Source organism: Phodopus roborovskii, unplaced genomic scaffold, assembly GCF_943737965.1.
Source record: "Phodopus roborovskii unplaced genomic scaffold, PHOROB, whole genome shotgun sequence".
Lineage (NCBI taxonomy): Eukaryota > Metazoa > Chordata > Mammalia > Rodentia > Cricetidae > Phodopus > Phodopus roborovskii.
The window spans coordinates 19324646-19350728 of NW_026126547.1; positions in this window are offsets into that span (position 1 = coordinate 19324646).

The following is a 26083-nucleotide window of genomic DNA, read 5'->3' on the forward strand; positions in this document are numbered from 1 at the left end:
AGTGAATGAGGAAAAGTGCCAGTTCAATATTAGTCTCTCAAGTGTCATCTGGATTTGGATATTTATCTTGGAATTATGAAAGACTTCTTGTTCTAGCCCAACTCATACTTCCTAATCCAGTATGGGTTTTCCTTTTGTGGCTTTTATTATCCTCAAACCCCTCTTCCCTGCATGCCAGCCTCACTGATTGCTCTGGCTAGTTTTAATACATGGCAGCCATATCAGCATTATAAAGCTTGCTGGCAGCTTTTCCATTATTTTATATTACTTTTAACACAGTGTGGCTGATTTCTCATTATTCATTGCCTCTGAGAAGCTCCCTAACTACTGCAGTTCAGGTCCCATACAGACTTCCAGAAATTCACTGTTCTATTATGCTTTTATGACCTTAATAACATTTATTACTACTTGATTTTATTGAATTTCTGTATTTAAGAGCCATATCCTTTCTGTAGAAAATAAACTTCTTTTTCAATACATTCATCTTTTTAGACATTACCCACCTAGTCTATTTGATGTTTCTCAATTGTGAAATATATATATTCACTTTTTTTTCTTAGACTTGGGCCATTTTTCTACCTTTGTCTCTTCATCTCTGCTTGTAAAACAATTCCTATGTTGTTCTTTAGAAGAAGTATTTCCTTCCCATCATGGCAAATTTGTGTGGCTTGTCAGAGAAGTTTAGTCTTATTGTACTGGAGGGGACTTTGTCATGACATCTTTAGTTGACTATTCAACACATTCCCTGTTTCTACATTAGGCATTCACCAGAAGTTGCAGCTATGTTCTCCGTAATTCATATGGCCAGCTCTGAGAAAGCATCATGGCTCCAAAGAGTCCCATTATCATGATCTTTTTTTCTTTTTCTGGAAGTCAGCCCAAATTTTAACTTTGCAATTGTGAACTAACTTCTCTATGTCTGAAGCTGCACTTCTGCTGAGTTTTAATATACAGATAGTCCCCAGTGTCTGTTTCTATTCCACTCTGTACTTTTCACTCTTGAGCTCTGATGCTTCTCTATAATTACTTGCTTATGTCACTACCAGCACATTCCTTCAAACACTCACTGTATGAAAGCAGATAAAAGTCTATTTGTATTATTTATCTTTAACACTTGATGACGAGTAATATGAGATGCCAAAATACAATAAATAAACATTAATAAATATGCATTAAATGATGAGCAAAGAAGGAATGATTAATTTGGCAACCTCTTCTTGATTTGTTATTTACTGTCTGATTACTTTAGCCAGTGTTTCAGAAGTGTAGCCTTTCAACAAGATGTTTAAGGGAATTTAACTCAATGATATAGTCCTCCTCTTGTCTACATGAGGCTCTAGATTTTAACTCCAGCATTGTACTAAGAATTAAAGTATTTGATGAAAAATTTTGTTGCATGAAGAGTATGAATCACAGGCAGGAAATTAGCACTTAGAGTGCCTTACAAATGGCCTTACAACATGGTCAAAGCTTTGCTCTTTTGAAATCTGTGTTGCTCTGTGTACAATCAATCAAATCAGAAACTCTGAAAAAAAGTAAAATTTAATCTTAAGTGGTTGACTATTTTTATGAAGACTTATTTCATAATTCCTGAACTATAGAAAACATATTATTCAGGGCACATTCTTCTGAGTCAGAATTCACCTAGGAAGCAGGGGAGACTGAAGCATTTCTGCAGGCAATGATAATGGAGTCCGTTATTATCTTTAGTTCTCCATCCTGGGTCCCCAGTGAGTGAGTGCTTATCATAACAGAAAGCTCACTCATGAGGATCACTAATTCTTAGCTGCTCATCACAGGCCCCAAGTAAGTTAGCTAACTGAAGGAATGAAAAAAATAGGCTTATCTTGCCAACAAATCAGATCAGGTCTACTAAATTGCTTCACATTCTGTGACACCTGCTATATTAAAAGAAGATATGATACAATTGATCCCAGATGGAAGCAGCCAACCAGGAACTTTGGCAAAAGCTTCAAGTGCTGTTGATAATGCAACAATTGTCTTCTATGTGCACTAGTGTATCAAATACTAGACAAAGGCATCCTTTCATGCTGCTTCATGGAAGTGCAATGCCTTCCTTTGGAAAATTTTTTCCATGCACCTATGAGAAAGTGTGCTAGGGAAAGTTCAATAGAAGAGCTATAGTACTGTGTCTTTCTAAAAAGGGATGGATAATTTGGTTTGTCTGTTGAAAAACTAAATATTGGACATCTATTCAGATTCTGCTATTCAGTTTGGCTTTTCATGTGCTTATGACTAATTTATAGCATTACATAATACCCTGTTTTGACATTGGAAGATATCAGATGCCCATATATGTTACCTATAGATCTGGCCTTTCAAGCAGAGGATGTCCAACAGCTGTGTGCTTACTAGAACTTCCTTTAAAACAGTGATTTTTGTGGTGCTCCTCCAAGTGCTTATTGCAACTTATTTTGTTTAAGGTTTTCAATCTGTTTCTCTGGAAATGAGACAACATATTATGTAAGACTTCTCTCTCATGGCAGGAATGTAATACTTTACTATAAAAAAGAATCACACAATTGCTAAGCTTTAGAGATTTAAGCTAATATCAGAAAACTTACTTTAATGCAGTGATCCTCAACTTTCCTAAAAATGCATTCCTTTAATACAGTTCCTCATGTTGTGGTGACACCCAAGCATTAAATTATTTGTTGCTGCTTTATAACTATAATTTTGCTACAGTTATAAACAGCAATGTAAATGTCTTGTGTGCACGATATCTGATATGCAACTCCCATGAAAGTGCCACAGAGGATAGAAGCTTTGTTTTAGCTATGTTGCACATTGAAACCTGTGAACACATCTCCCAACATTATGATTAAAAGAACTTGAGCTAACTTAGCTTCTGAAACATAATTGTTTTTCTTAATCTTTGCCACAGTGTATATGGCTCCTCCAGAAAAACAAGCTGTATGACATTTCCTTGTTCTTATAGTCTATCCTCTGTGGCACCTGCTCTATCAGTGGTGGGGGCAACACACTTTAATCAGTAAAACTTACAAAGATACTATTTTCTTAATGATCCACAGGTGAAAATGCCAAGTGGAATGGAATATTTTCATGAGATAATCACACTATATTAAAGGCAGTGGGGAACTCCCCACACCCATTTACACCATGCCAGATACCAAAGAAAAATGACAATGGCAGACAGCAGTATCAGTGGACATTCTGGAGCTGAAGCCCTGTGGGTCTTACCTATCTGAGATTCACCCATCAGAACTTGGGTTTCTGGTAAGCTGACTTCACAAACTTTAATTGCTATCTGCTGCTCCTCTGACAAGGCAGAAACCAGTTCTACTACAGTGTAGATTCTTTTATAGTTGTGGGAATTTAATGCAAAACAGTCTTAAGTTTTGTCTTTCACTGAGAAACATATAGCTTGCTTAATAAATGGACTAACATAAGAAGCATTTCTTATAAGAAACCTTGATACTTAATAAATAATTCTAAAATAATTAACGTACCTTACTGAAAACATTTAGAAACCACAAGAAAGAAGTAACAATTCATAGAAAATCTGGTTAAATTTGTTGAGATAATTTGAAAAAGAAAAATGACCAGGAAGCAAAAGAGCCTTCCTTTATCAGGTGATAAAAGAAACTCCCATGAAAATTTGAAATAATTAACAATTTCATAAAACTATGAACATGAACACAGTTATGTTAAAACTTTATTTCCATGGTGAAAGGATGGGGAAGCATGGCATTGGGGATGGGATTAGGTCAAGTGTGATTTAAAAAAAAGTAGTTGCTATATAAGAGGGCCTGAGGGTAATCATTAAGAAGTTCTTAGGTTCTAGGGTTTATAAGCCATTCACTGGTGTTATTTTATTTAGCAGCCAAATTAATTTCAGTGCTGTGTGTGTCATCTATGTAAACACATATCCTCTGTAAAGCATGGGTTTATGTATAAGTGACATTTGGGGTAAAGATATACCTGATGTAGAATGAGGGATTAAGAGAAAATGTATAATCAATGAAAAATGAACTAATTCAAAATATCTAAGGTATATGATATTATTTTGATGTGTTCATAAAAAGCATACATATATTTATACAACTTTTAAATGACTTCACACTACATAAAAGTGAATTACGTTGATCAATGATTATATTATTTCTCTGAATAGTCTAACAAATTATGCATGAAGGCAATGAGAACTGCAGATTTTATAATTCCTGGGGATTCAAAGTTTTTTTTTCCATAGAATTTTTGTCCTTATTCTTGAGATTGCTGCCCTTCTGTTAATATAATAATAATAATAACACTAATAATAATACATATATTTAGCGTTCTCTAGAAATGTATTTTTATCTGATGATGATGGGAGATGTCAGTCTGTAAATATGTTTCTTGTATTGGTTAATGAATAAAACACTGTTGGCCAATAGGAAAGCAAGATAGGTGGGACTAGGAGACAAGGAGGAGATAGGGAGGAGTAGGGAGAAGATCCAAGAGGAGGAGGGAGATCCAAGATGGAGGATTGAGAAGGAACACCAGTCCCTCTCTCTGGTAAGATAAGACCACGTGGAAATACTTAGATTAATAGAAATGGGTTAATATTTAAGACAGAGCTAGCCGATAAGAAACTAGTAACTAGCAAACAGCATTATATCAAATACAGTGTCTCTGTGTGTTATTTGGTGCTGGCTTTGTGGTGGGACCAGACTGGCCAGGGAAAAACTACTCATAACATAATGGGGTCCAACACGGACCGAAGAACTTCCACTTAAAATTTAACAAAAGCTTAAGAAAGGGTTTTAGAAATAAAAGAACAGAGACAAGCAAGGCTTCTTGGTAGCAGAGTTTTCCTCAGTTGGGCTCTGCTTTGCTAGAGACAAACAGAGACTTGCGTGGCTCCTTTAAGGGAGATTTCCTTACTCAGCATAAGCAGCAAAAAAAAATTGAAAGGTTTTTAAAGAGCTCTGCTAACAACTGAATGGTGTGTACAAGAGCTGCAATGGCAGTGACCACATCTCCAAGACAGCAACATGCTGCTGGATGTGATCACAGCTCTCAGTTCTGGCAGTAGAAGTACCCACCACCATCTTTGATAGACCGCACCTAATACAGCTATGGCTTTCATTTTAGCAGTGTTGTTGTTTACCAGATAAAAGACTCGTGGATAGAAAAAGATAAAACATTTACATTAAAGACAGATTTACATTAAGAAAAACCGCTAAAGGTTTACAGTGTCTTTTCAAATATATGTAGGCTTGGGAGAGAAAAAGAATAAAGTGGTTTTTAAAAGACAGAGAGTAGCTGGATGTGGTGGCACACACCTTCAATTCCAGCCCTTGGGAGACAGAGGCAAGCAGATCTCTTTGATTTCAAAGTTAACCTGGTAAACAGAGTTAATTCCAGGACAAATAAAAGTTACACAGAGAAATGCTGTCTCAAAAAATGAAAAAATAGAAGTAGAAGAAAGAGAGTAACAAAAAAGCCATATAAAAATGGAAAGCACAGAGAAACTTTGAATACTATATGCTGTTCTATTGTCTTCAAATTGTTTGACTGCTGAGGAAATAACAACAACTGATAAAAGAAATACTGCTGGATTAATTCAATTTATATATTTTAAAAATGTTTTGACTTCAAATTTAAGTCTAAGGACAGGTTACTGGGGAAATGGTTTTCTATTTTTGTTTCTACAGAAAAGGAAAAGCTATGGATGGTTTGATCAAGCAAGACCCCCAGAAACAGCATTTCAGGTGATCCAACATTCAAAACAGCTTGGAAAAGGCAGACTTGCTGACTACGGCCAGGATTTCTGCATCTTCTTAGGATCCCCATGACAGCGCACCCTACCAGCAAGAAGCAGTTTGGGAAGAACATGGCCCAAATTCCCAATTATTGTTTATAAATGTTTGTTTTCATTTAAATGGGCTTGGTTATAAATGGTTAATGATCACAACCAATTCTATTAAAGGTAAAAAGGGGATCATGGTATAGATATGCATACTTTGTTTTGGAATAGATTTTCATTTATTGATATAAATTTAAGTTCAATTTTGTGATAAGTCTATTTCTCCTCCTGATTAGGTATTGTGTTTATGTGCTCATTTATAAATGTAATATATAAGTTAGTACAGACTATTGATAGTTACCTATGATCGTCAACACTTAGAGTTAAGTTAGTTAGGTTTTCAAGATGTATTTGAGATGGATAAGCATTCTTCAAACCTTTCAAAGATGTACAGAATCTGGCATTTAAATTGGTTTAGGGTTTTTCTTGAAAGTGAGACATAACTGCTCCTGGCAACACCACCTGTGTCAGAAAGGAAGATGGGCATCAAAGAAACTTGTTATGGCATTTGCTTTCAATATGGCAATATTAACCATTTGGACAAGATACTGCTCTTGTCTGGACTGTTCAACTTTATACTGTATAAACTGGACATGCAGGACCCACAGGAGAGTGATTGCCGGTACAAGATGGACATTGATACAGAGATCCCGCTGGACACAGACAAAAGTGACTGGCAAACTGACAATACAAGTAGAGAGTTTAAAGTTTCCTGCTTTGCTGAGAAATCTGCCAGACACACTATGGCCTAGAGGCTCAAGATGGAGCATTACAGAAGAACTTTGGGTTACAGACCAAGCAATTTATCTCTGTCATTTCTAGAGTTTATATATTATCCTTCTGTGGTTTTTGAAGGAGTTAAAGACAGATAGCTATGATTACAGTTTTCCTTAGTTAGGATTAAAGGTAAGTTACATATAGGACTTTAGACTCACAAAGATAGGATAGATGATGGATTATTTCTTACTAAATGTTAGTGTTCTAAATGTTATTAACTGTGATTCTTATTTGATAAATGTTGTGTGATATATTTTGCTATGCTAAGGTTAAAACCCTTTTTATTTTAGACAGAAAAGAGGAGATGAGGGGAGATGTCATTCTGTAAATATGTTTCCCGTATTGGTTAATGAGTAAAGTACTATTGGCCAATACAAAGCAAGACAGGTGGGACTAGGAGACTAGGAAGAGAAGGAAGTAGTAGGGAGGAGTCATCACGCAGGACAGAGAGAGTAGAACTCTAGCCCCTCTCTCTGGTAGCATGAGACCACATGGAAATACTTAGATTAATAGAAATGGGTTAATATTTAAGACAGAGCTAACCAATAAGGAACAAGTAACTGGGCAACAGCATTTATATCAAATACAGTGTCTCATTGTGTTATCTGGGGCTGGAGCTGTGGTGGGACCAGAATGGCAGGAAAAACTACTCATAACATGATGAAAGGTAACTTGTACTGTGCTTTAGTTCCTTAAAATCTCCCAACCACAATAAGTAGAACTCCTTTGCTAGAATTAAACCAGGTGACATAAAAAGCCCTTGGCCAAAGGCTTGACAGAGTTAACAACTGAGTAACTAACCAGTTGTCACTATAAAGGGACCTCACAATATAGTGTGGTAGTATAATATCAGAGTGTAAAAGGTATTTGCCCATGTAGGATACAGTCTATCAAGCCAAGATAAAGCTTGGATGGTTGCTGTCCTAGGGTTTTCAATTGCTGTGAAGAAGCACCATGACCACAGTAACTCTTATAAAGAAATATTTAATTGAGGGGGCTCACTCACAGTTTCAGAGATTCACTCAGTTGTCATCACAGTGGGGAGCATGGCTACATGCAGGGAGATGTGGTGCTGGAAGAAGAACCGAGAGTCCTACATCTTGCAGGTAACAGGAAGTCAACTAAGATACTGAGCAGTATCCTTAGCATAGGAAATCACAAACCCCGCCCCTCAGTGACACACTTTCTCCAACATGGCCATATCCATTCAAAAGAAAAACAAAAAAACAAACAAAAAAACAAAAAAACAAAACAAATAAAAACAGCCACACCTCCTAAGATTGCCACTCCCTGTGAGATTATAGGGGCTAATTACATTCAAACTCTAGATGCCATCTACAAATGGGTGTTGGAGTGCTTTTGATACATAGAAAGCAATGAGAGAAAGATGTACCAATTTCTTTTAAATAATGCTCAATAGAGATTTACTTATCAACAAGAAGCATATCATTTTATGTCTGTAACAGAATCAAATATAGGAGATTTTGGTACTAATAAGGTATTGCAGTAATTTCTGACATGGCAGAACACTTGGATACTTTGGTATTTTTTTTTTATATTTACTTTCTTCCTATTTCTTTTTACCCAATCCTGGCATATAGAAACTAGAGTTGTACATGTGATGTAAGTAAATATTTGATTTACATAACTATTTTATATACAAGGTTTTGGATATGAATTTCTTAGGTGACAATGATCAAAAGTTGGAAATGTTTCAGAAAACCAGTACTCTCAGACTTAGCAGGAGATCCCAAACACCTCAGTTTCTCCAGGATCCTATGTTAGGTGGAGGAAAGGCTAATGTCCCAGACCCAGACATTCAGACAGTTCCTAGAGCTCTCCATTCAGTTAACTCATTATGTTCACAGTGGCTAGCTTTCCCTTCACTTCCTATCTAATTGTGACTCTGCTACTGGAATGGCAGAAACAGAGAAACTGGGAACACATAACACTGGTGTGGGCAAATTATACATAAATCTAAATTAATTGTTACATTTTATAAACTTATATTTTCTTCTTTTAAAAGTATTTTAGGAGTACAAAATCATGTGAACAATGAAATTATGGTAAAGAGAAGAATAGAAATATTTGATAATGTTATCTAGAATAATGCACCACCCTGAAGAGCTGTAGCTTACCCTCTGGAACAGATGAAGTTGCCTTACATGAAAGAATGGACTTTACAGGGATGACTGAGGGTGAGAAGATGGCAGTTTTTCTTGGGTTATCTGTAACTGGCCTGCATAAACAAGAGAATTCATAACCAGATGTATAGAGACTAGGGAAGCAAATTGAGAAGCAGGGGCTTTGAAGATGGTGGGGGGATCTTACAGGAAGGAATACGAATAGATTCTAGAAACTGGCTTATGCAAGGACATGGTGCTTCCAGAACCTGTAAAAGCAAAATTTGTGTTTTATAGCCATTGGAGATAATGTTCTGTGAGGGCAAAGTGCAGCTAGACTTGTGAGCCATTTACATTTCATGTTCCTGGGTTGATTTTGTCTTGGATGTCTGTCTGTTGCTAACACTGTTGGAGTAAAGCACCTTCTTTTTGCACCTTTTTGTTGCACCTAAGCCTGTTTTTCCTTTAGGGCTGTTATTATTTGCTTTTGGAATTGTGTGGACATACAGAAATTGTTGAAGAATCAATCTCAATGTTGCAAAGTGATGTCTGCTTCATTGGCTGTCTTTATTTAGATTAATTTTGATGGAATAATTATGATTATGATTACATTCTTTTGGACTCCAGTCACATGGAAAAATTTATCTTTTCACATTTAGTCCTAGGAAGTGATACAGGATCTTGTGAATCATATATTGCTGGCACTGGGTTTTTATTTTTATCCATCCCAACACTCTGTGTAACAGCCCTGGTTATCCTGGAACTCAAAGTGTAGGCCAGGCTGGCCTCACATTCAGAGAGGTCTGCCAGCCTCTGCTTCCTGAGTGCTGGGATAACAGGTTTTCACTGCCAACTGCCCTGAAACTCTGTGTCTTTTGATTACAAATATAATCCATTTGTATTCATATTAAGTATTCATAGTTAAAGTCTTGCTACAGGAATTTTATGAATATTTTCTAGTCTTTTTATTGTTCCTTTCTTTCTCTCTCTCTCATAGTCTTCCTGGCTGTATGAGTTGATTCCTTTGCTTACAAAATAGCTTTTAACTATGGGAGGGAGGGAGAGGGAATTGAGATCAATATGTAAAATAAGAAAAATAAAAAAATATATTTTGAAATGATAGTCACGTAACATGAAATAAAATGTATTCCTTTACCAATTCTGTTTTGTAAGTTTTTTCAAATTATGGGGAATTTAGGCATTTGTAGATGCACATGCTGAGTAATATTAGATGTATTCTATACTATTGTTATGAGTAGGTTTTCCCTGCCTGTCTGGTTCCAAGTCGCACAAGTCCCAAATATCACACTGACACACTGTATTTGATATAATGCTGTTGGCCTGTTACTAGTTTCTTATTGGCTAGCTCTGTCTTAAATATTAACCCATTTCTATTAATCTGAGTATTTCCACATGATCTCATCTTACCGGAGAGAGGGGCTGGCATTCTGCTTTCTCTGTCTTCCATCTTGGATCTCCTCCCTATTACTTCTTCTCTACTCCTAGTCCCACCTATCTTTCTTTGTATTGGCCAACAGTGCTTTATTCATTAACCAGTATGAGAAACAAATTTACAGAATGACATCTCCCAACATCTCCTGTTTTCTGTCTAAAATAAAAAGATGGGTTTTAACATTAACATAGCAAAATATATAACAAAACAGTTATCAAGTAAGAACCACAGTTAACAATATTTGGTCCATTAACATTTAGCAAGATTTAAAGAAAATATCTCATCATCTATTCTATCTTTGTGAGTCTAAAGTCCTATATGTAACTTATCTTTAATCCTAACTAAGGAAAACTATAACCATAACTATCTGTCTTCAACTCCATCAAAGACCACAGAAGGATAATATATAAACTCTAGAAATGACAGAGACGCCTTTTCTGGTCAGTCACCCAAAGTTCTTCTGTTATGTTCCATCTTCAGCCTGAAGGCCATAGTATGTCTGGCAGACTTCTCAGCAAAGCAGGAAACTTTAAACTGTCCACCTGTATTGGCAGTTTGTCAGTCACTTTTCTCTGTATCCTGCAGACTGTCTGGCAGACTCTGCCATGAAGCAGGAATCCTTTAGCAATGTCCATCTTGTATCAGAAGTCACTTTCCTGAGATACTGCATGTCCAGTTTATATAGCATAAAGTCAAACAGTCTAGACAAGAGCAGTACCTTGTCTAAATGGTTAGTCTTGCCATTTTGGAAGCAAACGACATAACGAGTATCTTCAATGTCCATCTTCCTTTCTCACTTCTGATACCAGATATTGATGTTTAATAAGGATCAGGAGAAACAAATAGGATGAACAGATGTTTATTCAGAGAGAAATAATTCACAACATAGACAGATGAACACCAGCAGGTTCCTGGTCTCAAGATGCCTCCAGATATACTCTTGTCCCCGTGCTGCCAGCAAGAGAGCTCTCTGAGCCCTCTCCTCAGCCTTAGTTCCTCTAGGTCTTCACCTCCAATGAGTGCAGTCTATGCCACAGGTACAGACAAGGTGAACATCTCACTACAATTTCCCTTTTAGGCTAAACAAAAGATTTGGTCTAGATACAATAACTATATACAAAACAGTGAATAACAAGTGTGTCTAAAGAAAACGAAGATGAAGAACATACTAACTTAAGACCTAACTATCTAGTTCTAGGGTAAAGTTGAAACGAGGTTTACACTAGAGTTGTCCTAATCTGGAAAGCTTAAGTCTAGTACCTAATATATCTATCTGGGAGGAGAGAATAATATTTGCGATAATTTAATCTTCAATTTCATCAAAGATCTGAGAAGGAAAATAATAACACAAGGGTAGGCAGGAAGTGTGGATGGGCAACTTCCAAAAGGTACAGCAAGGACAGAAACAGCAGTCTACCTGGACAGTTACCCAAGGTCTCACAGCAATGTTGGTACAGCCAGTTTTGACTAAGGCCTAGAGTACCTGACAGACCACAACAAAGCAGGGAGGTAACCTAACTTGGCAGGGTTCAGCAGTCTTCTATGTTTGTCTCCTGCAAGCACATAGGACCGCACGTCCAAATCAGTGGTCGAGGTGGGGGCAGTTCTTTGCCCAAGAGGCCATAGCTAAAGCAAGGATGAACTCTAGAAGGAGTGACAAAAGTGTCCGACAATTTTCTGGAAGGTACATGGTGCTTTCAGGAGAAATAGTGTCTCATGTCAACAGAGTACTAATATTAAAACATTTAAATGCCATTTTCTGCAGGTCTATAAAGTCTTTGAAGATTAAGCATCTATTTATAACTAAACACTTAGGTGTAAGAAACATGGGTGAAGACAATATGTAATACTCAGGAACCTAGTTATAACACTGATTGAAACTTTCCTGAGTAAAGCAGGTACAAATACCTAAGCAATGTAAATATATATATATATATATTTAATTTCCTAAAGCAGAGGTAGAGTAGAAATGTCAAGACCAGAGGTAGAGATATAAAATGCAGCATGATAAAAATATCCTAAATTATATCAATATACAAAATTGTCTTGAACATAAGTAAAAGTATACACACATAGAATATGGTAAGGATATTGTGCAAAAACATCATAACTGGAGAGATTTTCACAATATGACAAAATATACTGTTTATATACAATTCTGGGAAGGGAATAAACTTAATTTTACATAGGTTACCATGTATAAGAATCTATAACCATAGAAGCTGTATGATACTAATATCTCACTATTACTAAAATAATTCACAAGATGATAGGCTAATCTACTCATATCCCAACTAAATCATACCTTTCCCAACCATACTCTGTCTCTGTCTAAAAGAGATACCTGTCTAAACATCACCTTCCATACCCAGCCCTAAGAAGTTGAATATTATCCCTAAATACCTAGAGTAGGAAAATGGGACATTGCTATCTTAAGATTACTTCCTGCTGAACTGGGATGAGGATTGCTCCATGGGAACCTGTAGGAAGGAAATTTTTAGCAACAAAATTTCGACAAGGCTGGTTGTGACATGTGTAGCTAGTCACTGTGTGGCAGGAAATGCTTGACTGGAGTTCTATCTGAAATTCTGGCCAGGATGTAACAAGTAGGTGCACCATAACAGCTAACTAGTCAGGAGTTGTCTCAAAAGGAAAAAAAAAAAAAAAAAAAAAAGTCTCAAATGGGTTTTAGGGTGATGTTTGTAGTCCAGATGCATCAGGTTGAGTCAAGTGGAAATGACGAAGTGTGGCCCCATTTTCTTTCCGGAGAGTTCAAGGATTGCTGTTAGGAATTGTTACTATTCTTCATGGAAAACTTAAACATCAATATCAAAGTAAAAATTTCAAGTTTTAAGATATGCATATAAGCAAAGGCAACAATAAGAATCAAAATGTATATGAGAAAATTAGGATTCCAGAGAGAAAATTGCATATAAGCAAATGAGTCCCCATATTTTGTTTTCTTCTGCCTTACACCCATTGCAAGATATCTGTGTTCAAATACCTTCTCTTTTGAAATTACATTTTCCATCTAGCTTATAAATTAGTGTGGGTCACTTGCATCTTGGACACACCTGTACCCATCAGGAGAAATGAGTGACAGGCTTCTTCTTCCCACTTCCCACCTCTCCTTTGAGTCCACTGCTCCTGGCATTTAGAGACTTGGGGTCATACCTAACGTTACGGAGTATGCTGCCATTGGAATCTTAGACCCACCTGCACCCTCTGGAAGAAAGTGTCAGGTCTTCTCTTGCCCACCTCCATCCCCTCCTTGGAGTCCTCTTACCCAGCCTGTAGCCCCATATCACGCACTGAATACCCCAGAGATTTTGGAACATATCAAACTATCCAGGTTCTAACACCATTCATGTCCTGGGTCTGCCTGCACCCACTGGGAGGGAGACCTGTGGACAAACCAAATAAATCATAATCTGCTGCCATCAGAGCCTTGGACCTGTACTCACCATGAGAAGGAGAGATTCCACCTTTGCCTCTTGGAGGGTGAGATGGGAAGATGACTTATAAGAACAAATTCAACAATAGAAAGACTAATACAACACCACTAGAGTCTGGGGATTATACACCAACAAGACCTGAACATCCCAAAGCAGATGAAACAAAAGAGAATAACCTTAAAAACAACTTTATAAAGATAATAAAGGCCCTCCAAGAAGAAATAAGAATATATCTTAAAGAAAGAAAATTCCTTTTTAAAAATGCAAGAAATGGGAGAAAAGACAACCCCCCCCCAAAAAAATGCAAGAAATAAACAAATCTCTTAAAGAAAGCAAGGAAAGCTGAGGGAAGAAAAAGCAATCAAACAGATGAAGGAAACAATTCAAACAGTTCAAGACTTGAAAGCTGAAACAGAAACAATAAAGAAAACAAAGAATGAGAAGATGCTGGAAATGGAAAATCTGGCTAAACAATCAGGAGCTATTGATGCATGCATAACCAACAGAATACAAAAGATAGAAGAGAAAATCTCAGGTGTTGAACATACACTAGAGGAAATAGTTTCATGAACAAAAAGACAAACAAATTTAAGTCCAACAAATCTCTAACACAAAATATCCAGGAAATACAGTACAGTATGAAAAGACCAAACCTAAGAATAATAGGCATTGAAAAAGATGAAGAAGCCTAGATCAACGATGTAGAAAACATATTCAACAAAATCATAGAAGAAAACTTTGCCAACCCAAAGAAAGACATGCTTATGAAAGTACAAGAAGCTTATAGAAAACCACAGAGACTAGACTACAAAAAAATGTCTCCTTATCACATTTTAATCAAAACACCAAGCATACAGAATAAAGAGTATTAAGAGCAGCAAAGGAAAAAGGCCAAGTAACATATAAAGACAAACCTATCAGAATTACACCTGACCTTTTAATGAAAACTCTGAAAGCCAGAAGGTCCTGGACAGATGTTTTACAAACACTAAGAAACCAGAGATGCCAGTGTAAGACCCTGCATGGACCCCCGAGAAACCTTGAGCAAGCCTGAAGCTGTTGGCCAGAAGTCCTTGCCCCAAGGCTGTTGTTGGTACTCTTCCCGTTTTGATAACACACACCTTGTCCCAACACACACCTCATAGGGAGGAGCTAAGCCTAAAATTCCTGTAATTTTTCCATTGTGCTGTAAATCAGTATATAAACCCATTCCATCTCCTTAATAAATGGCATTAGGCATTTGGCGTTCTGCCATTGCCATTGAACGAATGACCCGCTGTCTTTTTTTTAAATTTCAATCTCTAGGCCTTTGCCCGATTTGTGGAACAGATCGTAGCTCAGGTGCTACAAGTGGAGGTCCCACCAAGATCGGGAAAGAAAAAATCACCTCAGAGATGGCCATCGAAGGCCAGCCAGCAAAATAAGTAAATGAGGGTGTATTGAAGGATGGGTGCCAGTAACTGTAAGGAAATGCTCAGTCGGCAATTAGTGGCCCTATTGAAAAGGCAGGGCACCAGGATTAAAACAAGACAGCTAAAGAATTCATTGCCATAAAGTAAAAGAAAAAAAATGGCAGATATGAATAGGACTTTTGAGGAAGTATAGATTTGAATAAAGATTTAATATTTAAGCTTTAAGACAAGTGTTTTCAGTGATTGAGACAGTGGATCCTTAGGATAACAGGATTAGAGAGCACAGCCCATTAAATTTTAAGGCTATAAAACAGCTTAAAGACCCTGTCACTGCTTATGGGCCCCATGTTCTTTTTACTCAGACAATTTTTGAGTCTTTCGCAGAGTTAAATTGCACCCCTCATGATTGGATGCAGCTCTGTAGAGCCATGCTGAGTGGGGGTGACTATTTGCTCTGGAGAGGCAAATTTCAAGAATTTTGCAAGGAAACCACCCAGAACAATGCTGCTGTTGGATTCCCTGCTAGGAATTTATATATGCTCACTCATGGGCTCTGGGCAATAGTCTACCCTTGCAGCTCAAATTCTTTTTGACCCAATGGTCTATGCACAAATTGCTTTTGCTGCTACTAGAGCTTGGAAAGCCCTGCCTAGTAAGGTTGCAGGGCATCAACTATCTAAGGTATTACAGGGACCATCTGAGCCCTATTCAGAATTTGCAGACTGCCATGCCCATAGTTAAACAATTGACATTTGAAAATGCAAATAAGTATTGTAAAGAGGCTCTAAGTCCACATGAGGCCCAAAGTCTTAATGACTATGTACATATATGTTGGGACATAGATGGTCATCACATTATGGGCCAGGTTATACCTTCAGTTATGAAAGGTCATGGGAACAATGGAGGAGACAGGCCAAAGATTTGCTTTGGATGTGGAAAACCAGGACATTTCAAAAGGAACTGTCCCCAGAGTGTGACAACACAATTGAATCTTAGGCCAGGGCTCTACCCCCGTTGCAGTAAGGGTCACTATTTGAGCAAGGAATGTAGGTCAAAAACTGATGCCCTTGATAATCCTTTACCAGCTCTGGGAAATGGGAAGCAGGGCCAGCTGCAGGCCCCTCAAGCCCAGGTGTACAGGGCAATGGATACACCTGTAACCCGCCCAATGGAGATGATCCCTCAGAGAAACCCCTTTATGCCCAGTACTCTAGGAAGAGCAGGATTGGACATTTGTTCCACCACCCGAGCAATATTAACACTGCAAATGGGCACTCAAGCCTTAAGCACAGGAGTCTTTGGGCCTCTTCCCCCAGGAGCAATAGGGCTGTTGTTAGGACACAGAAGTGCCTTGTTGAAAGGAATTGGACTTATTCTAGGAGTATTAGATTCAGATTTTCAAGGAGAAATAAAAATCATGGTTAGGGCAGAAATGGGGGTATTAATGATAGCACAGGGCACTTGGATAGCACAATTGGTTCCTCTCACTATGTTCAAAACCAACAATCCCTTTTTAAAGGACATCAGGGAATCTGCTGGTTTTGGGTCTACAGGCTCCATGGGTGCCTTTTGGGTATCAAGTCTTGAACAGTGCCCCATGCTCACCCTTACCATACAAGGTAGACAATTTTCTGGAATTGGTGACACCGGAGCTGACTCCTCAGTAATATCTAAAAAAAAAAAAAAAAAAAAAAAAAAAAACCCAAGAACCATTGGTCACAAGCATGGCCTCTCCAGCTGGCCTCCACTCATTTACAAGGAGTTGGAACTTCTGTGGCTCCAGAATGTAGTACTCAGTTTCTTAAATGTTTAGATAATGAAGGACATACAGGTCTTTTTCAACCTTTTATGTTAAGTTATATCCCTGTGAATCTTTGGTGAATAAATGTGCTTCAGGCCATGGGAGCGAGCAGTCCTTACTACTGAACCTGTTAAAAATATTCTGGCTGACCAAGGATATGTACAAGGAAGAGGATTGGGTAAATGCCTGCAAGATGACCCTTAGTCTGTTGAATCCAAAAATTTAATTATCAAAAGAGTTGGAGATCACTCTGGGTTGGGAAATTTTCCCTAGGGACTATTGCTGTGTAGCCTGTTCCAATTCCTATTATCTGGAAAACTGATAACCCAGTATGGGTGGAGCAATGGCCCTTATCTATTGAGAAATTACGGGCTGCACATCAACTTGTAAAGGAATAATTAGAGGCAGAACATATTGTCCATTCCACTTCGCCATGAAATATGCCAATCTATGTTATAAAGAAAAAAATCTGGAAAATGGAGACTTCTACAAGATCTCCAAGCTGATAATGATTGTATGCAAATTATGGGAGCCCACAACCTGGCTTACCTTCCGCTGTAGGTATTCCTCAAGGCTATCATTTATTAATTATAGACCTAAAAGTTTGCTTTTTTAGCATTCCCTTGCATCCTCAGGATAGTGAGTGATTTGCATTTAGCATTTCTTCTATTAATTTTAAGGAGCCCTATAAGAGATATCAATGGGTGGTGTTGCCTCAAGGAATGGCCAGTAGTCCCACTCTTTGTCAGATTCATGTATCATTGGCCATTGCCCCCATTAGAGAGAAATTTCAATCCCTGTATATTATAAATTATATGGATGATATTCTTTTTGTCAGCCCTTTGAATGAAGGAAATGCCATTGCTGATTTTAATACTAAAACAGATAGTGCCATTATGATGATGAGAGAGTCTGGTTATGACGCAACCTGCAAAGCTCATACAATCTTCCACCTTAATGCAAGGTCACTTAAATTCCATTTTAAAATTACTAGAGATCAAGCTATTAATATAGTTAAGAATTGTCCCCTATGTGCAGAGTTCTTACCTGTACCACACCTTGGAGTTAACCTCCAGAATGTCATTCCTAATGATATCTTGCAGATGGATGTTACCCATGTTGCTTCCTTTGGATGACTACAATTAATGTATCTGTGGACACCCATTCTCATCTCATATTTGCCTCTACCCATACTGGAGAAAGGCTTAAGGATGTTAAGAGCCATTGTTTACAAGACTTTGCTTATATGGGAATGACCAGACAATTAAAAAAAAATGATAATGGCCTTGCTTATACTGTCAGGGTTTTAACTCCTTTTGCAAGACATGTTTTTATCTCACATAAGATGGGCATGCCTTACAATCCTCAGGGTCAGGCCATGGTGGAGAGAATCCATCCTTTTGCTGCATACAAGAAATATACCCAAGCTTCAGAGACAGACATTACCTCAGAAAGGTTGGGAAAAGATTTTTTTTTCAATCAAATGGACCTAAGAAACAAGCTGATGTAGCTATACTAATATCTAATAATTGGACTTCAAATTCAATTATTCAAAAGAAATGAAGAAGGTCATTTCATATTGATCATAGGAAAAACGCATCAACATGAAGTCTCAGTTAAGAATATCTAAGTACAAAGGCATCCATATTTGTAAAAGAAGCATTACTAAAACTGAAATCACACATAAAACCCCACACATTTTTACTGGGAGCCTTCAACACCCCATTCTCTACACTGGACAGGAGTGCCAGACAGAAACTTAAAGGAACTAACAGAATTTATGACTGAATTGGGTTTCACAGATGATGAGAGATGCCATACTGTAAATATTTTTCTCAGGAAATACTTTTCCTGCTATTACAAATAATGGTGCTTTGACCATAGTTGAACAGATGTCCTTGTTGCATCAATGTGGATCATTTGGGTATATGCCTAAGAGGGGGAATGCCAGGTCCTGTGGTAATCTAATTCCCATTTTCCTGAGGAACTGCCATTCTGATCTCCAAAATTGCTGTATGATGGGAGATGTCATTTGGTATATATGTTTCTCATACTCGTTAATGAATAAAGCACTGTTGGCCAATAGGAAAGCAAGATAGGTGAGACTAGGAGCCAAGGAGGATTTGAAGAAGTCATAGGGAGGATTAAGCATGTAGAGAGAGGAGAAAACTGAGGTCCTGATCCACTCTCCAGTAAGATGAGACTACATGGAAATACTTAGATTAATAGAAATGGGTTAATAATTAAGACAGAGCTAGCCGATAAGAAACTAGTACCTAGCCAATAGCATTATGTCAAATATAGAGTCTCAGTGTGTTATTTGGGGCTGGTGCCGCTGTGGGACTAATAAGAACTTCCACTGTGGCTAATAAGAACTTCCACTTAAAACTAAGATAAGAAAAAAAAAGAAAAAGAAAAGAAAAAGGATATTAGAAACAAAAGAACAGAGACAGGCAAGCAAGGCTTCTTGCTAACAGAATTTTTCTGGGTTGGACTCTGTTTGCAAGAGACAAGCAGAGATTTGTGTGGCTCCTTTAAGGGAGATTTCCTGACTCAACATAAGCACCAATAAATAAATAAATAAAACAAAATCACGGCTTTTAAAGAGCTCTGCTAACAACTGAATGGTGTGTACAAGAGCGGACAATGGCAGTGACCACATCTTTAAGCTGGCAGCATGCTGGCTTAAAGGTAAAAAGGAAATTATGCTATAGATATGAATACTTTGTTTTGTAATGGATTTTCATATATTGATACAATTTAAGGTCAATTGTGTAATGTGTATATTTCTCTTCTTGTTTAGGTATTGTGTTTATATAGCTCAGTTAAAAATGTAATGTATAATTTAGTGCAGATTATAGATAGTTACCTATAATTGTCAAAACTTATAGTTAGGTGAGTTAGGATTTATAGATATATAGAGATGTATTTGAGATGGATAGGCATTCTTGAAACCTATCAAAGACCTACAGAATATGGCACTTAAAATGGTTTAGGGTTTTCTTGACAATGAGTCATAACTGCTCCTGGCAACACCACTGTGTCAGAAAGAAGATGGACATCAAAGAAACGCATTATGGAGTTTGCTTTCAATATGACAAGACTAGCCATTTGGACAAGATACTGCTCTTGTCTAGACTGTTTGACTTTATGCTGTATAAACTGGACATGCAGGACCCACAAGAATGTAACTGCTGATACAAGATGAACAGTGCTACAGGGTTTCTGCTTCATAGAAGAGTCTACAGACAGTCTGCAGGACACACAAAAAAGTGACTGACAAACTGGCAATACAAGAAGACAGTTTAAACTTTCTTGCTTTGCTGAAGAGTCTGCCAGAGACACTATGGCCTATGGGCTGAAGATGGAAGATTATAGAAGAAGACTTCTGGTGACTGATCAGACAGTGAGTTGTCTCTGTCATTTCTAGGGTTTATATATTATCCTTCTATGGTATTTGGGGAGTTAAAGGCAAATAGTTATGGTTATAGTTTTCCTTAGTTAGGATTAAAGATAAGTTACATATAGGACTTTAGACTCACAAAGATAAAATAGATGATGAAATATTTCCTTAAATCTTACTAAATGTTAATGGACTAAATATTGTTAACTATGATTCTTATTTGATAAGTGTTGTGTGATATATTTTGATATGTTAATGTTAAAACCCTTCTTTTTATTTAGACAGAAAAGAGGAGATGATGGGATGTGTCAGTCTGTAAATATGTTTCTCATACTGGTTAATGAATAAAGCATTGTTGGCCAATAGGAAAGCAAGATAGGTGGGACTAGGAGACAAGGAGGATTCGAGGAAGTAGTAGGGAAGAGTCAGCATGTAGAGAAAAGAGAGAACAGAGGTTCTGGCCTACTCTCCGGTAAGATGAGACTTCGTAGAAATACTTAGATTAATAGAAATGGGTTAATAATTAAGACAAAGCTAGCAAATAAGAAGCTAATACCTGGCCAACAGCATTATATCAAATACAGAGTCTCAGTGTGTTAATTGGGGCTGGTGCTGCAGTGGGGCCAGGCTGGCAGAAAAACTACACAACACACAGACATCTATAGAACATTCCATCCAAAAATAAAAGAATATACATTCTTATCAGCACCACAAGGAATCTTCTCTAAAATTGACCACATACTCAGCAATAAAGTAAACCTCAACACATATAAAACAAAACAAAAAAATTGAAATAATCCCCTGTATCTTATTGGATCACCATGGTTTAAAATTAGAATTCAATAACACAAATTGCACGAAGTCTACAAATTCATGGAAAATAAACAATGCTCAATGCATCACTTATGGTTCAATGAAGAAATAAAGAAATTAAAGACTTCCTAAAATTCATTGAAAATGAAGGCATAAAATACCCCTACTTTTGAAATATTTTTAAAGCAATGTTAATAGGAAGTTCATAGCATTAAGTGCTCACATGAAGAAATTAGAGAATAGTCACACTAGAGACTTAACAGCATAGCTGAAAGCTCTAGAACAAAAACAAGCAAACTGATCCAGGAGAAACAGAGACCAGGAAATAATCAAATTGAGGACTGAAGTCAATAAATTAAAAACAAAGAAAACAACACAAAGCATCAATGACACAAAGAGTTGGCTCTTCAAGAAAATAAACAAGATAGTCAAACTTTTATCCAAACTAACCAAAAAGCAGAAAGGAAACATGCAATTTAACAGAATCAGAAATGAAAAGTGGCACATAACAACAGACACTGAAGAAATCCAGAGAAGATCAGTCATAATTCAAAAACATGTACTACACAAAATTAAAGAATTTAAAGGAAATGTACGGCAATTTTAAGGATAGATAGTACTTACCAAAGTTAAATAAAGAGCAGATAAGCAATTTAAATAGATCCATAACCCCCAATGAAATAGAAACAGTCATCACAAATCTCCAAACAAAAAAGAAAGAAAAGAAAGAACAGGGTCTGATAGTTTCAGTGCAGAATTCTACCAGATATTCAAAGAAGAATAAATACCATTCTCCTCAAATGGTTCCACACAATAGAAAGAAAAGGGTCATTGCCAAAGTATTTTTATGAGTCTGCATTCTCATTGGTACTCCAACCACACAAAGACACAGCTATGAAAGACAACTACAGACCAGTCTCTCTCATGAACATTAATGAAATATACTCAATAAATTACTGGCAAATTGAATCCAAGAACACATCAGAAAAATCATCCACCATGATGAAGTAGGCTTCATCCCAGAGATACAGGGATGGTTCAACATATGAAAATCTTTCAAAGTAATCAATCATAAAAGCAAACTGAAAAAGAAAAGCCATGTGAACATATCACTAGATCCTGAAGAAGCCTTTGACAAAATCTAACACCTAATGGGGATGACTTTCTTGTGTATATGTTTGTCCTATTGGTTGATGAATAAAGCACTGTTGGTCAATAGAGAAGCAAAACGTGGGACTAGTAGATGAAGAGGATTCTGGGAAACATAGGCAGAGTCAGTCAAGATGTAAGACTCAAAAGGCATAACAGGTCCAGAATCATTCTCTGGTAAGAGAAGACCATGCAGATATGCATAGATAAGAAGGTATGGGTTAATATTTAAGTCAGTGCTAGTCAATAAGAAGCCCTAGTCACTGACCAACAGCCTCATGTGGTGTTTGGGGGCTGAAGCAGCAGAGAAAACAAGGCAACTTGTGGAAAAGAGTACATGTAACAAATGCCCCTTCATAAAGGTCTTGGAGAGATCAGAGATAACAGGAACCTACACACACATAATAAAGGCAATACACAGTAAGCCAACAGCCAACTTAATAGAGAGAAACTCAATGTAATTCCTCTAAAATCAGGAAGAACACAAGGCTGTCCACTCTCTCCAAATCTCTTCAATATAGCATGTAAAACTCTAGCTACAGAAATAATACTACAAAAGGAGACCAATATGTTATCAATTGGGAAGGAAAAATTCAAACATTCACTGTTTGCAGATGATATTGTAGTTTACATAAGTGACCCAAAAATTCCACAAAGGAACTCCTACAACTGATAAGCAACTTCCACAAAGAGGCAGGATACATGGTTAACTCAAAAAAAAAAAAAAAAAAAAAAAAAAAAAAAAAAAAAAGAAAAGAAAAGAAAGAACTAAATCAGTAGCCCTCTATCTATAGAAGATAAATGGTCTGATAAAGAAATAAGAGAAACATCATCCTTCACAATATCCTTCACAATAGCCACAAACATCATAAGATATATTGGGGTGACTCTAACCAAACAAGTATGGCAAGAACTTTGAGACTTTAAAGAAAGAAATTAAAGAAGATATCAGAAAATGGGGAAAAATAATCTCTCATGTTCTTGGATAAATAGAATCAACATAACATCAGTAACACATACACTGAGATGGACAATTTTTAAATGGGATCTTTTGAAAGTATAAAGCAAGCAAGGACAGAGTCAACAAGACAAACACCACCCCCAAACAATGGGGAAAGATCATCCATATCTGACAGATGGCTGATTTGCAAAATGTGCAAAGAATACATGAAGCTAGTCTCCAAACAAAAGTGGTGTACAGAACTAAATTTTCAATACTAAATGCAATTCTCAATAGAGGAATCTCAAATGACTGAAAGGTACTTAAGAAATTGCTCAACCTCCTTAGCCATCAGGGAAATGCAAATCAAAACAACTCTGAGATACCATATTATACACCTGGCAAAATGGCTAAAATAAAAACAAAAACAAAACAAAACAAAACAAAAACCACAAGAACAGCTTGTTCTGGAAAGGATGTGGAGAAAGGAGAACACAAATTCATTGCTGGTGTGAGTGCAAATGTACAACCATTTTGGAAATCAGTATGGCAGTTTCTCAGTAAAATGGGAATCTACCACAAGATCCAGCAATTCCACTCTTAGACATATATCCAAAGAATGCACATTAATGCCACAAAAACATCTGTTCAACTATGTTCATAGCAGCATTATTTGTAATAGCCAGATCCTGGAAGGAACCCAGATGCCGCTCAAGTGAAAAATGGCTAAAGAAAATGTGGTACATTTACATAACCGAGTAATATTCAATGGGGTAAAAAGATAACAAAAGCAAACGATTAGATTTTGAAATGTGTAGGCAAATGGATGGAAGCAGAATAAACCATACTGAGTAAGGTAACCCAGACAAAGAAAGACAAAGATGGTATGCACTCACTAGTAAGTGGATATTAGACATATGACAAAGGATTATCAGCCTATAATCCATACCACCAGAGAAGCTAGGAAATCATGTGGACCCTAAGAGAGACATACATGGTCCCCAGAGAAGGGGAAAAGGATAAAATCTTCTGAGCAAATGGAGCATGGAGGGAGGGGTTAGGGTGGTAGAATAAAGAAGAGGGGAGAAGGGGAGGGGAGAGGAGACCATGAGGGTACAGGAATTGTGAGTTGTGGGAAGAATGGAGGAGAGAAAGAAAAGAGATACCTTAATAGAGGGATCCACTCGAGGTTATAGAGAAATCCTAAACTAGGGAAATGTCAAGGGAACCACAAGGATGACCCCCAACTAAGAATCTAAGGATAGCTACCTTAAATGCCCTTGATGACTACATTAAATTCCACCCTAGAGCCTTCATCCAGTAGCTTATGGTAGAAGAAACAGGGATCCTCAGTTAAGCACTGAGCCAAACTCCTGGAATCCAGTTGTAGAAGAGGAGTGATGGATGAGCAAAGGGGTCAAGACCAGGCTGGGGAAAACCACAGAAACAGCTGACCTGAGCTAGGGAGAACTCATGGATCTCAGTCTGACAGCTGGGGAACCAGCATAAGACTGAACCAGGCTCCCTGATCATGGGTGTCAGTTGGGAGGCCTGGGAAGTTTATGAGGCCTCTGGCACTGGAACCAGTATTTATTCCTAGTGCAACAATGTGCTTTGGGAGCCCATTCCCTATGGAGGGATACTCTTTCAGTCTAGATATACTGGGAACGGCCTAGGCCCTACCCTAAATGATGTGACAGACTTTGATGATCCCCCATTTGAGGCCTCACCCTCCCTGAGGAGTGGATGTTTGGTGTGATTTTGGAGGGGGCGGGTTGGTGCAGGGGCATGAGAGCCAGGGAAGCAGAGGGAACCGGGGTTTGTATGTAAAATAAGATTGTTTTTAAATTAAACAAAAGTTTATTAAATAAAAAAAAAAAAAAAAAAAAACAAAAACAAAAACAAACTAGTGTGTTTCCATAAGGGGATTTCCATACATCTTTAGTTCTGTTTTTCTCTTACCCTTTCCCCCCTTACCTCTACTGCCATTTCTGCTTAGACCTATAACTTACAGTGTTCCATAGTGTCTATATGTCACATGTTCTACTTTCACCACTGAATTATTTCTTCTATCAAAGTCAAATGAACAACAAACAACAGGTTTCATTAGTTACATTATTTTTATTTCTTCTCAATTCAGGTATTGAGATCTAACACATCCTTTTCCTCACTGCTGGAGCCATGAATAAGTTGTCCTTGATCTGGTGAATAACCTTCCATCCATGCTCAGACATGAACTTCTTTTGTTTTTGTTTTTTGTTTTTTATTTAAATTTGAAACAAGCTTGTTTTACATGTGAATCACAGTTCTCACACCCTCCTGTCCCCTCCTGTTCCCTCCACTAACCCCCATCCTATCCCCTTTCTGCTCCCCATGGCAGGTGAGGCCTTCCATGGGAAGTCTTAAAAGTCCAGACATGAAATTCTAGTTGAATTCAGTGAGCCACATACTATAAGAAGACATAAAAGATTAGGGATCATTTTGAGACAAGAGGCTAAGGAGAATGAGATAGCCATAGGGCATGGAAATAGGTCAAATAAATTCTTTATATACATGTATGGGACTGCAAAGCAATAAAAATTGTAATGAAGTCTCATTCATTTTCATTAGAATGAAGAAAAACTATCATTGAGAATATAAAACTCTGGGCAGACAGAGAACAATGACAGTCTTTATGGAGTAATGGAGTGACGTTAGACTGAACTGGTAGAGAAAATCTGTGAATGTTTATACATGGCAAGTAACATAGAGCCACATAAAGTTATACCCAGATATTCAAACCAGGTCTTATTTGTGACATCTGAAGGATAAAACCCATTAACATGACAGTGAATGAGCACTGTGTTGCTCAATGGGTAGGTAAAAGACTAAAATACCCAAGATTTCTACCCACTAATATAAATATATATGTCCTGTATAGATAG